Here is a 9952-nt window from a genome sequence, read left to right as displayed (position 1 = left end):
ACACAACAACTCGAGAGCCAGGCAAAGCGGGTTCGCTCCCTGGTCATCGAAACCCTAGCAATACCAACACAACTAGACGTAGGCTTTTACCTTCATCGAAGGGGCCGAACTAGTATAAAAACTCTCGTGTCCCTTGTCCGGTTTAACCCCTTTAAGCTAACCCGTAGCGATGGCTCCATGACTAAGTCCTTTCACGAGGACATCTGCGTGACAAAACCACGACAGCAACGCTCACCACCATGTGGAAACCACGAACCACCGCCTCCAATGGCAATAAAGTCGACCTATCGGCGGTGCCAGGATTGAGTTTTGCTCACGCCGCTAGCAAGTTTGAGGAGGGCGATGTTTCTTCTGAAGACCAATGAGAGATGCGAGGAGCGCCAATGGACGCCACCTAAGCCCGTTGGCGGCTCCTCATGCTGTTTGTGGCACTGTTCATCCACATGGGGCATACGTACGAGGTACAACCATGATGGGAAGAAGAATCGGAACCCATCCGTTCATGTTAGTTTACTTTACCTACCAAAGATGAGCAAGACGAGCACATCCTTGAAGTGTTTGTGCCTGTTACCAGCAACGGTGCCCTCGATCTTTGGCCTGAACTGCTCCTAGTATACCACCCTGATGCTGTTCATGTCCACATCGATCGGGCCACGTCACCACCACCCACCCTGCAGTTGTTGGATATGTGCTGAAGAACCCGAGAGACGCGATCGTGAGGGGGTGGGGTTCTGGTGAGATGAGCTCTAGGTGTCCGGGTTTGATGTGTGGGATGAGCTGGTGGGGCAGGCGGTGGGGTATGACTTCGGGATGGAGTCATGGAGGTTGGGAGGAAGGTTGTGTGGTTGTGACTTTTACTTGAGGATGGTAACCCTTGGGATTTCATGGCCCTACCCATCCTTCAATCCTTGGCCAGGCGGACAACGTTGCATAGCTTGAATGGCCCATGAAGCTCTGGATCACGAGAGCGATCATGATGGGCTAGCTTTAAGATTGTGTCACACCCCATGGCTGCGGCGATCATAGATGTGAGGACGGAAAGGGTAACGCCGCTTGTGGAGTGCGGCCATCAAAGAAATCGGGAATTTTAGAGAGAAGAACAACATCAAGACAGAGGAAGAAGAAGACATACAACAGGTTCATGTTCTGTTTTTGTAAGATGCCCTGGCTCTACTCAACTTTGTAGATGAGGATCAACCCTGCCGGCCCATGTGAGACTTGGCCCACGGCCCATGACCCCTCTTCACAATATGTTCCTATGTGCGGGTATGACAGATGATTTTATTCTTCTAAAAAAAGACAGATGCTCTTATTTCTTATATACGCATGCCAAATTCTTAAGGTTGGTCGAGGTGTTTGATTGCTTGGAAGTTTTGCAGTACAGTTTGGGAATTGCTTTTTTTGCGAAATATCCGAATGGTTACAGTTTGGAAATTGCATTGACTGGAGAATATCTTAATGCATGGCATCCTCTTCAAGTAGTGCATCTAAGCATTCTCTGTTCATACGTGGATTCAGATTGTTGTTTCATGAAGCATGTCCATATTATGAAACAGAAATGATTATATTAATAGAACATAGTAGTTGTGAAGTGTTTGATGGCTGACATGTTTTGCAGCATAGTTTGGTCTAGAGCCTAACATTGAACTTGTTCCATGTATGACCATCTGCTGTAATAACTCATGTTGATATATACAAGCCTGGGTCAGTGTGCACGTCGGTTTTCCTTCAGCAAGATCTTCTAGCAGTTCAAAACGGGGATGTGATCTTCGTATGAATAAGCCAAAGAGCTAATAGTTGGGTTGAGAAGAAATGAGATGCTTGACATGGAGATTGATTGAGTTCCTCCAGTCCACCGTTAAAAATATGAATCACACATTTGAGAAGGCTGGCAAGCGCCACACATACAACCAAATTGCAAGAAGAATGAAGGTCATCGACACCTGCTCCAGGACATCATTGTGGTTGTGGTCTGCAGTCTGCATCCTCCCCACACATATGGCCAAATTCCAAGACGAACGAAGGGGTGGTACGCAACATATAATGATATAATTCATCAGGTATGTTTCTTCATATCTGGTATGTCTTAGCATGACTAGGAGCTATAGCTAGCATGGGAAGAGAAGTCAATGACACCGATCTCTTTAAACACAAACATAATTAGTAGTAGATGTTATGGCTATGCAAGTGTAAACATTAAAACCATGCATGCTTTAATACAGATTAGTTAAGTTAAATAATTAACACATGCAAATTGATTAATAAATTTCCAAAACTTTGTACAGTGGACTAAAATTTAGCAACTTAATTCTACATTTTGATAGTAAATAATAATAATATGAGTAACAAAAACATTACCATATAGTGCTTTGATTATTTACTGAGGAAAAAATGTAATGACATGTTGATAACTTAGGTACCATAATTTCTTAAGGATTTTCAATCAAACACATATCTGAACAGAAAAATTATGATTTTTTTGTAATGAGCTCAAAGTGATTTTGTTAGCTAGCTAGAACGAATTCATAAAAAGGTTAAAAAATTATATGGTATACTATACTGATTATTATAAGATTTGTACATCATGAAATAAAAATATTGTATGATGGCTGCCCGCGATGTACACAGATTCTTCGCTGCTTATAATTAATGGAAGAAAGTTATGTGGATAAATAAGAGCTACTCATTTCTAGGAGCATTTGCTCTGCTCTATAGTGAAACACAAATAATGAGCAGATAATGTGTTTTGCATATGCAATTCCCACTAAATTTGAATGCATGCTATTTTTCTTTCCCGTTGCAACGCACGAACATGTGTGCTAGTAATACTTTAAATTGTTGTTTGGACATTGTAAACTGTCCTAGTTTTGATCTTCAGGTTTCATGTCAAAATAGTGTTATTTTAGTTGAACCATGATAAGGTGTCACACGTGTAACACTGACACATGACAACTCCGAACATTTTTTACAGTAAGTTTAGTGATGCGAGGATGGCAACTTTAATTGTCAAGCATGACAACTTTCTTTGAATGGCAGGTTTTAGTTTTTTTTTCTTTTCGTGTGACAACTTTAGTTGTAAAACAGTCAGCACCGGATTGCTTCATGCCACATCATGTGACACTTATCATTTTGGATTTAGTTATTGTACTTGATCTTTTTCATTTAGTTTTGGAGTATATGATATCATGCTACTGTTGATTGCTCTTGTAAGTGTTGATTGCCAAATCAGATAATTTATTTGCAAGGTGGTTACAACAACAAGAAATTTATATAATGATCTGATATGTATTACACGTGGTTCAAAAAGAGAAACCACCTCCACATCATAGTGTTATGCAGGTAGTTAGTAACCGCCTCCGGTACAAAATCACTGCATGCGGTTGTCAGGAAGGAATTGCGTTATGTGAATAGCGTAGATGGTCTTAGGAAACCGCTCACGCCGCGGTGAGTATTAGCGAGTACACCTGCTTTGTGGCGGGAGTAACCAACATCGACCCATGTATCAAAACCACCTTTAAAGCCTGATTTTCTATGATTTGTACGGCATGAGTCTCCAAATTTGTGTAAACAAATAAATATAACAATTACAAGCTTGAAGCATCTCCAACGGGGTGTGGGTCCGCCTCCTATCGTGTGGAGAGAGAGAGAGAGAGAGTATTGGGGATGAGGTCAGCGAGGATCTGCAAAGCTGTTCATTCTCAATAACAAGAAAAACATTATTAGAGGTCTCCAATAAATGATGATTAAGTGGTTTTTAACCTGCTCATGACATTTATCTTGTTTTAATACACAATATTTGTCTTCTTTCTTTTGGAGATGTTCTTACAACATTTTTCACCTCAAAGAAAAAGGCTCAAAATATTTGTGTCTTTTTTTGATACACACAACATTTGTCTTCTCTGCTACTAAATGCCTTTATATTAGTTTACGGAAGACGTACCATGCTACGCATCATGCTTGTCCTCTGACTCTTTTATTGCCCCTCTCTGCTCTTGGAGGAATTTTATGTGAATAGCGCAAATGGTTTTAGGAAACCGCTTGGGCCGTCGTGACTATTAGCGAGTACACATGCTTTGTGGTGGGAGTAACCGACATCGACGACCCATGTATCAGAACCGCCTTCAAAGCCTGATTTTCTACTATTTGTATGGTGTGAGTCTCCAAATCTGTCTAAAAAAGAAATATAACAATTACAAGCTTGGAGCATAAAAAATGCTACACCTACGAAGACTCCTACGTAACCCTACGAAACTTTTCAATCTAAACTAATCAAACCTCCCCCCCTGATTTTCAGGGTGGGCCCAGTGCCCCACTAAGCCCAATTAAGCAATGCCATCTCACCCCGTAAGCCTCCCTCTCACGTAACCTTTCGTGGATGTAGCAAAGCTCCTTGGAGCATCTCCAACATGGTGTGGGTCCACCTTCTATCGTCTGTCGTGAGAGAGAGATAAAGAGAGAGAGAGAGAGAGCGAGAGAGAGAGAGCGAGAGAGAGAGAGAGAGAGAGAGGGAGTATTGGGGATGAGGTCAGTGAGGTTCTGCGAAGCGTCCATTCCGAATAAGCAGAAAAACCTTATTGGAGGTCTTCAATAAATGATGATTAAGAGTTCTTTTAACCTGCTCATGACATTTGTCTTTTTTTTAACACACAACATTTGACTCCTTTCTTTTGGAGATGTTCTTACAACATTTTTCACCTCAAAGAAAAAGGCTCAAGACATTTGTCTTTTTTTCTTTTGATACACACAACATTTGTCTTCTCTGCTAGTACCATGCTACGCATCGTGCTTGTCTTCTGACTTTTTTATTGCCCCTCTCTGCTCTTGGAGGAATTGTGTTATGTGAATAGTGCAAATGGTTCTAGGAAACCGCTTGGGCCGTCGTGACTATTAGCGAGTACACATGCTTTGTGGCGGGAGTAACCAACATTGACGACCCATGTATCAGAACCGCCTTGAAAGCCTGATTTTCTACTATTTGTATGGTGTGAGTTTCCAAATTTGTCTAAAAAAAGAAATATAACAATTACAAGCTTGGAGCATAAAAAATGCTAGCAAAGCTCCTTGGAGCATCTCCAGCAGGGTGCGGGTCCACCTTCTATGGTCCGTCGTGAGAGAGAGAGAGAGAGAGAGAGAGAGAGAGGAGTATTGGGGATGAGGTCAATGAGGTTCTGCGAAGCATTCATTCCGAATAAGCAGAAAAACATTATTGGAGGTCTTCAATAAGTGATGATTAAGTGTTTTTGTAACCTGCTCACAACATTTGTCTTTTTTTTAACACACAACATTTGGCTTCTTTCTTTTGGAGATGTTCTTACAACATTTTTCACCTCAAGAAAAAGGCTCAAGACATTTGTCTTTTTTTCTTTTGGTACACACAACATTTGTCTTCTCTGCTAGTACCATGCTACGCATCATGCTTGTCCTCTGACTCTTTTATTGCCCCTCTTCGTTCTCGGAGGAATTCCAGAAGTACCCGTAGCGCAACATCGGCGTCCTCGCTCCGTAGCAGCATCTCGGACACCTCGGCGGGCGTTACCTCCACCCCTGCAAGTGATTCCTGTATGCCTGGGAACCGAGGGTGGTCGTCGATGAGGTGATAGTTCCAGGCCAGCTTCCTGAATGCCTCCCAGCAGCAGTAACCCATGTAGACGTGCATGTCCATGCGCCCCGGCCGCAGCAGCGCCGGATCGAGGCGATCCTTGTAGTTGGTGGTGAAGATGATGATGCGCTCCTCGCCGCTGGTCGACCACAGCCCGTCGATGAAGTTGAGCAGCCCCGACAGTGTCATCTTGCGCTCATCTCCCGATTGGTTGTCTCGTCCATCGTCCTCGTCGGGGTGGTCCTTGCGGTCTTCTCTCGACATGGTGTCGAAACTGCAGTCAATATCTTCGATGACGAGGATGGACTTGTTGGACATGTCGATGAGAAGCCACTGCAGGTACGAGTTGTCGGGCACACTGGAGAGATCGAGGTCGTAGAGGTTGAAACGAAGGTGGTTGGCCATGGCGGCCACCAGGCTGGACTTGCCGGTGCGGGGGGGGGGGGGGGGGGGGGGGGGTGGCGTAGAGCAGGTAGCCGCGTTTCCAAGCCTTTCCGATCCGCCGGTAGTAGTCTTTCCTCTTGAGGAAGCGATCGAGGTCGTCCAGGACGGCCTGCTTCAGCCCTGGATCCATGGCGAGCGTTTCGAAGGAGGCCGGGTGGTGGTGGTTCATGCCTTGCCACGACCCGTAGTCGTTCATGAAGATCTTGAGCGCGCGGTCCTGGCGTCGCAGCTCCTCCGCCGTGGAGCTGATGAAGGGCACGTACTTGTCGAGAGCGGTGTCCGCGTGCTCCGCGTCGAAGCTGAGCTCTAGGGTCTCGCCCCCGCCCTTGGCCCTATTGCCGTCATCGCCGCCAGCCTCCATGAACGCCCACCGGAACTCAACGCCGTCGAAGTGGTCTGTGATGGAGCCCCCGTCCTCCATGGACAGGAGCGTGCTCCAGCTGATGCTCCCGTCGGGCTCGGTGATGAGGGAGCGGGCGAGGCAGAGCCGGGACATGGTGCGCGGGTTGATCTTGGTGGCCAGGTACGTGCGCGCCGCGTCGAAGAAGCTGTTCTGGCTGGACGCGGCGTTGTCGTAGTGTCGGATGATGATGGTGTGGCGCTCCTTGTCGCGGGCGCCGAAGCGGGAGCGCACCAACGCCGCGCCCCACTGCACGGCCGCGCGCAACTCGTCGGGGAGGAGCTCCCGCGCCATGCCGCGCGCAAGCATGGCGTACGCGGACACCGAGGCAGCGGTCGCCAGCGCCTGCTTGAATGCTTCCACCGCCGCCTCCGATGGCGCCGCCATAGTCCTCATCGTCAGCAAGGAATCAATGAACTGGATTGGTTTCTTGCTTCAGTATCCGTCGCTTTGCCTTGCTGGCATGCACCCCCACCCCCGTGTATATTTTATAGTAGTACTATTGCAGGTTAGATCGCCGGATCAGGCCAACTCCATCGCGTGACCCATTTTTACCCCGTCCGTTTATGTCCGTTTAGGATAAAACGGACAAACCGAACGACCCAACGCATGGGAGAATATGGACATTTCGTCCGGTCCGTGTCCGCTTTTGCCTTATTTTCAGACCAAAGTTGCTCTTGGTTTGGGGCCAAAGCGGACATCTTCGCGTCCTCATCATCCGTCTGTGTCCACCCTCGACCCCACCTGTCAGTCTCTTTTTTTCTCCTTTTCTGTACCTGCCCACCACGCGCACCACGCCACTCCAGTACAACAGCAGCACCGGCCCCCCTCCAGTTCACACCGATCTCCGCCTTTGCTCTCCCTCTCCACGCTCCTTCTCCTGCTCGCCGCCGCCTCCCATGCCTCTGCCAAGCCCGTCGGAAATGCTCAAAGAACGCCACCGCGACCAAGCTGCTCGCGTACCGGCTGGAGCGGGACGAGAAGAGGGCAGCGCCGCTCTCTGCGGCCGCCGGCGCGGCCAACGGCACGCGTCGCGCCGGGGGAGGGGTCGTGGCGCCGGTGGTGTCCGGCCTGGCCCAGGGGAGCTGGAGTACTTCACCAAGATCCCGGGCACGCGCACCTCGTACACCCACTGCCCGACGCGCTCCCGGCGCTGGCCCGGCTCGACGGCCTCGCCTTCTGCTACTTCTGGCTGCGCCTCTCCGGGCGCCGGAGCGACAGGCGCCACCGCGAGGGGGAGAAGGTCGCGCCTCTCCGGGCGCCGGGCTGCTCTTCATGCCCCTACGGAACGGCCAACTCCACAGCGGGCAGCAATGGCGCGGGCGCGCGGGCGCGGCGCGCGGCGGCAGGCGGCGTGCGCGGGCGCGGGGCGCGGCCGCGGGCAGCCATGGCGTTGGCGCGCGGCCGCGGGCAGCCATGGCGCTGGCGCGCGGGCGCGGCGCGCGGCGACGGGCGGCGTGCGCGGGCGCGGCGGGGACGAGGGGCGCGGCGGCACGGGTGGCCTAGCGCGGGCGCGGGGCGCGGCGGCACGGACGGCCTGGCCCGGGCGCGGGGCGCGGCGGCGAGCTTGGGCGGACAAGGCGGCCGCAGCGGCGAGTTTGCTATGCCTGCTACGTGTTTGAAGAAATGACGAGGACGGACAGCTGGTGAAATGGGGTAAAAATGGGGTAGCAATGCTGCGTGCAACGAGTTTGTCCGGCCTCTGTCCGGCGTTTTCTCTCTCTATTTCTATCTTATACGGATAAAATCCGAACAAAATAGGGTGAGTTTTAGGATCGTACGGTAAAGTTGGCCTAACTCTTGCAGACCACCAGGAAACAGAGGTTCTACTCGGTCTCGGATCTTGGATAGTTGGGTGAAGTGTGTGACCTTTCCTTCGGGGCGAAGTCGTATTTACTCAATGCCGGTTTACACATCGGTAGGCCTTTCCTTCGGGGTGAAGCAAGCTACCAAATCAGGCGTATCGCATGCAATTAAATTTCTACCAATGAGTATCAAAATGCTACTAATATTCTACCTAATATACACATGCAATTAATATCCTATCTAAAATGTACATGCATCCATATACATTCATACCTAGTACTAATAATAATCGTGTATATGCAATGCACGTTAATATTTGGTACTCAGTAATATTTTTTGAGAGGATGGTAGGCAAAATCTTAATTGCATTTTGATATTAGGGAGTAGATAATTAACGAAAATGATACAGCTCGAACGTCAGGTTTTTACACTTGAAGCTCGAACGTTGAAATCTCCGTCCATCTCGTCTCCCGAATATTAAAGCTGACGAGTAGAGCTACGTGAGTCTTCCTCTTGTTAGATGAACTAGATAATTCCCCACGCGTTGCCGCGGGACATTCCGATATACCTATTGAAGAGATGCGCATAGAGGAGAACAATGTGTAACAAATAGTACTAAATTCCTGGCGTGTTTATCCTAAAAAGCACATTCTCCAATTAAAAGTTGTCTGAGATTAGCACCAATTAGTATATGTAGTAATATGATTGTTCCAGTAATCATTAGAAAGGTTGAACACAACACGATGAAAACTTGCCTAGATCACCTTTCCGAAAATTGAAGCAAATATGTGCAATCTGCTAAAACAGGTGGGGCTGAGATAATAATGCGTCTAAATTGCAATTACGACTGACCTTGAACACCAATAGTTATGAATAGATTGCATTATGCAAGCAAGTGAAAACGTAACTCATCATCCGGTCATATTTGTCCATGCGTGATTATCCCCAACCATGGCGAGAAATACAATTTTTCTTCCTGGAAGAAATTCTCCTTTTAGATTATCAAACAACAAAGATCGGTGAAAAGCTAAAAGAATGCAACAAAGATCGGTGAAAAGCTAAAAGAATAACCTAAGTGTAGCAGGGAATATGCAGGAATCACGAATAGAAAATAGACCCACTGACTTGAAAGAACACCTATGGGGCAAGAACATGCAAACCTAGTAACGTGCCCGCTCCAATCACTACACGCATTTACCTGAAATCAAATTAACTGGTAGGTTATGCACAATCCAAAAGTAATAGACGAAATCACTATGATAAAAAAGAAGGATGAGTAGCAGAAGCTAGAGGACAGTGGGCATCGTTGTCTGCAATACCTTGTGATGATAGTGCCAATGATAGCATGGGATCCTGGTATGCCAGTACTGCTGTCGCATGTTGCCGCCGTCTGGTTAACACGCATATCCGTGGTGGAACCGGCTCCTCTACCGTGCCTGCTGGACACGGCAGAGTGCCGTACCTTCTTAGAGCAACTCTAACGGGACGACTCAAACGGGCGCGCGCTTTATCTGTTTTTTGTCTGTTTGGGTCGGTCAGGCGGACGTGTGCGTCCGCATTTTAAAATGGGTCGGCTTGAACCGTCCAACGGGAGGCCGGCCCAAATGTGCCGCCGTGAAAAAATAATAATAAGTTGCACGAAATAAACATAAATAAACACAACTGAACAAAAAGTGACCGGTCAAACGCTGGCCAAAGTCCAT

The 9952-nt window shown here is 48.0% G+C and overlaps 1 pseudogene; it reads right to left on the bottom strand.

Moving 5' to 3' along the window:
* Positions 1-5214: 5214 nt before the first annotated feature.
* Positions 5215-7807, bottom strand: LOC125536531 (AAA-ATPase At3g50940 pseudogene; annotated as a pseudogene).
* Between the last annotated feature and the right edge of the window lie 2145 nt (positions 7808-9952).

Source organism: Triticum urartu, chromosome 2A (assembly GCF_056163025.1).
Source record: "Triticum urartu cultivar PI428250 chromosome 2A, HENAU_Tu73, whole genome shotgun sequence".
NCBI lineage: Eukaryota > Viridiplantae > Streptophyta > Magnoliopsida > Poales > Poaceae > Triticum > Triticum urartu.
This window is presented reverse-complemented; position numbering and strand designations above follow the sequence as displayed.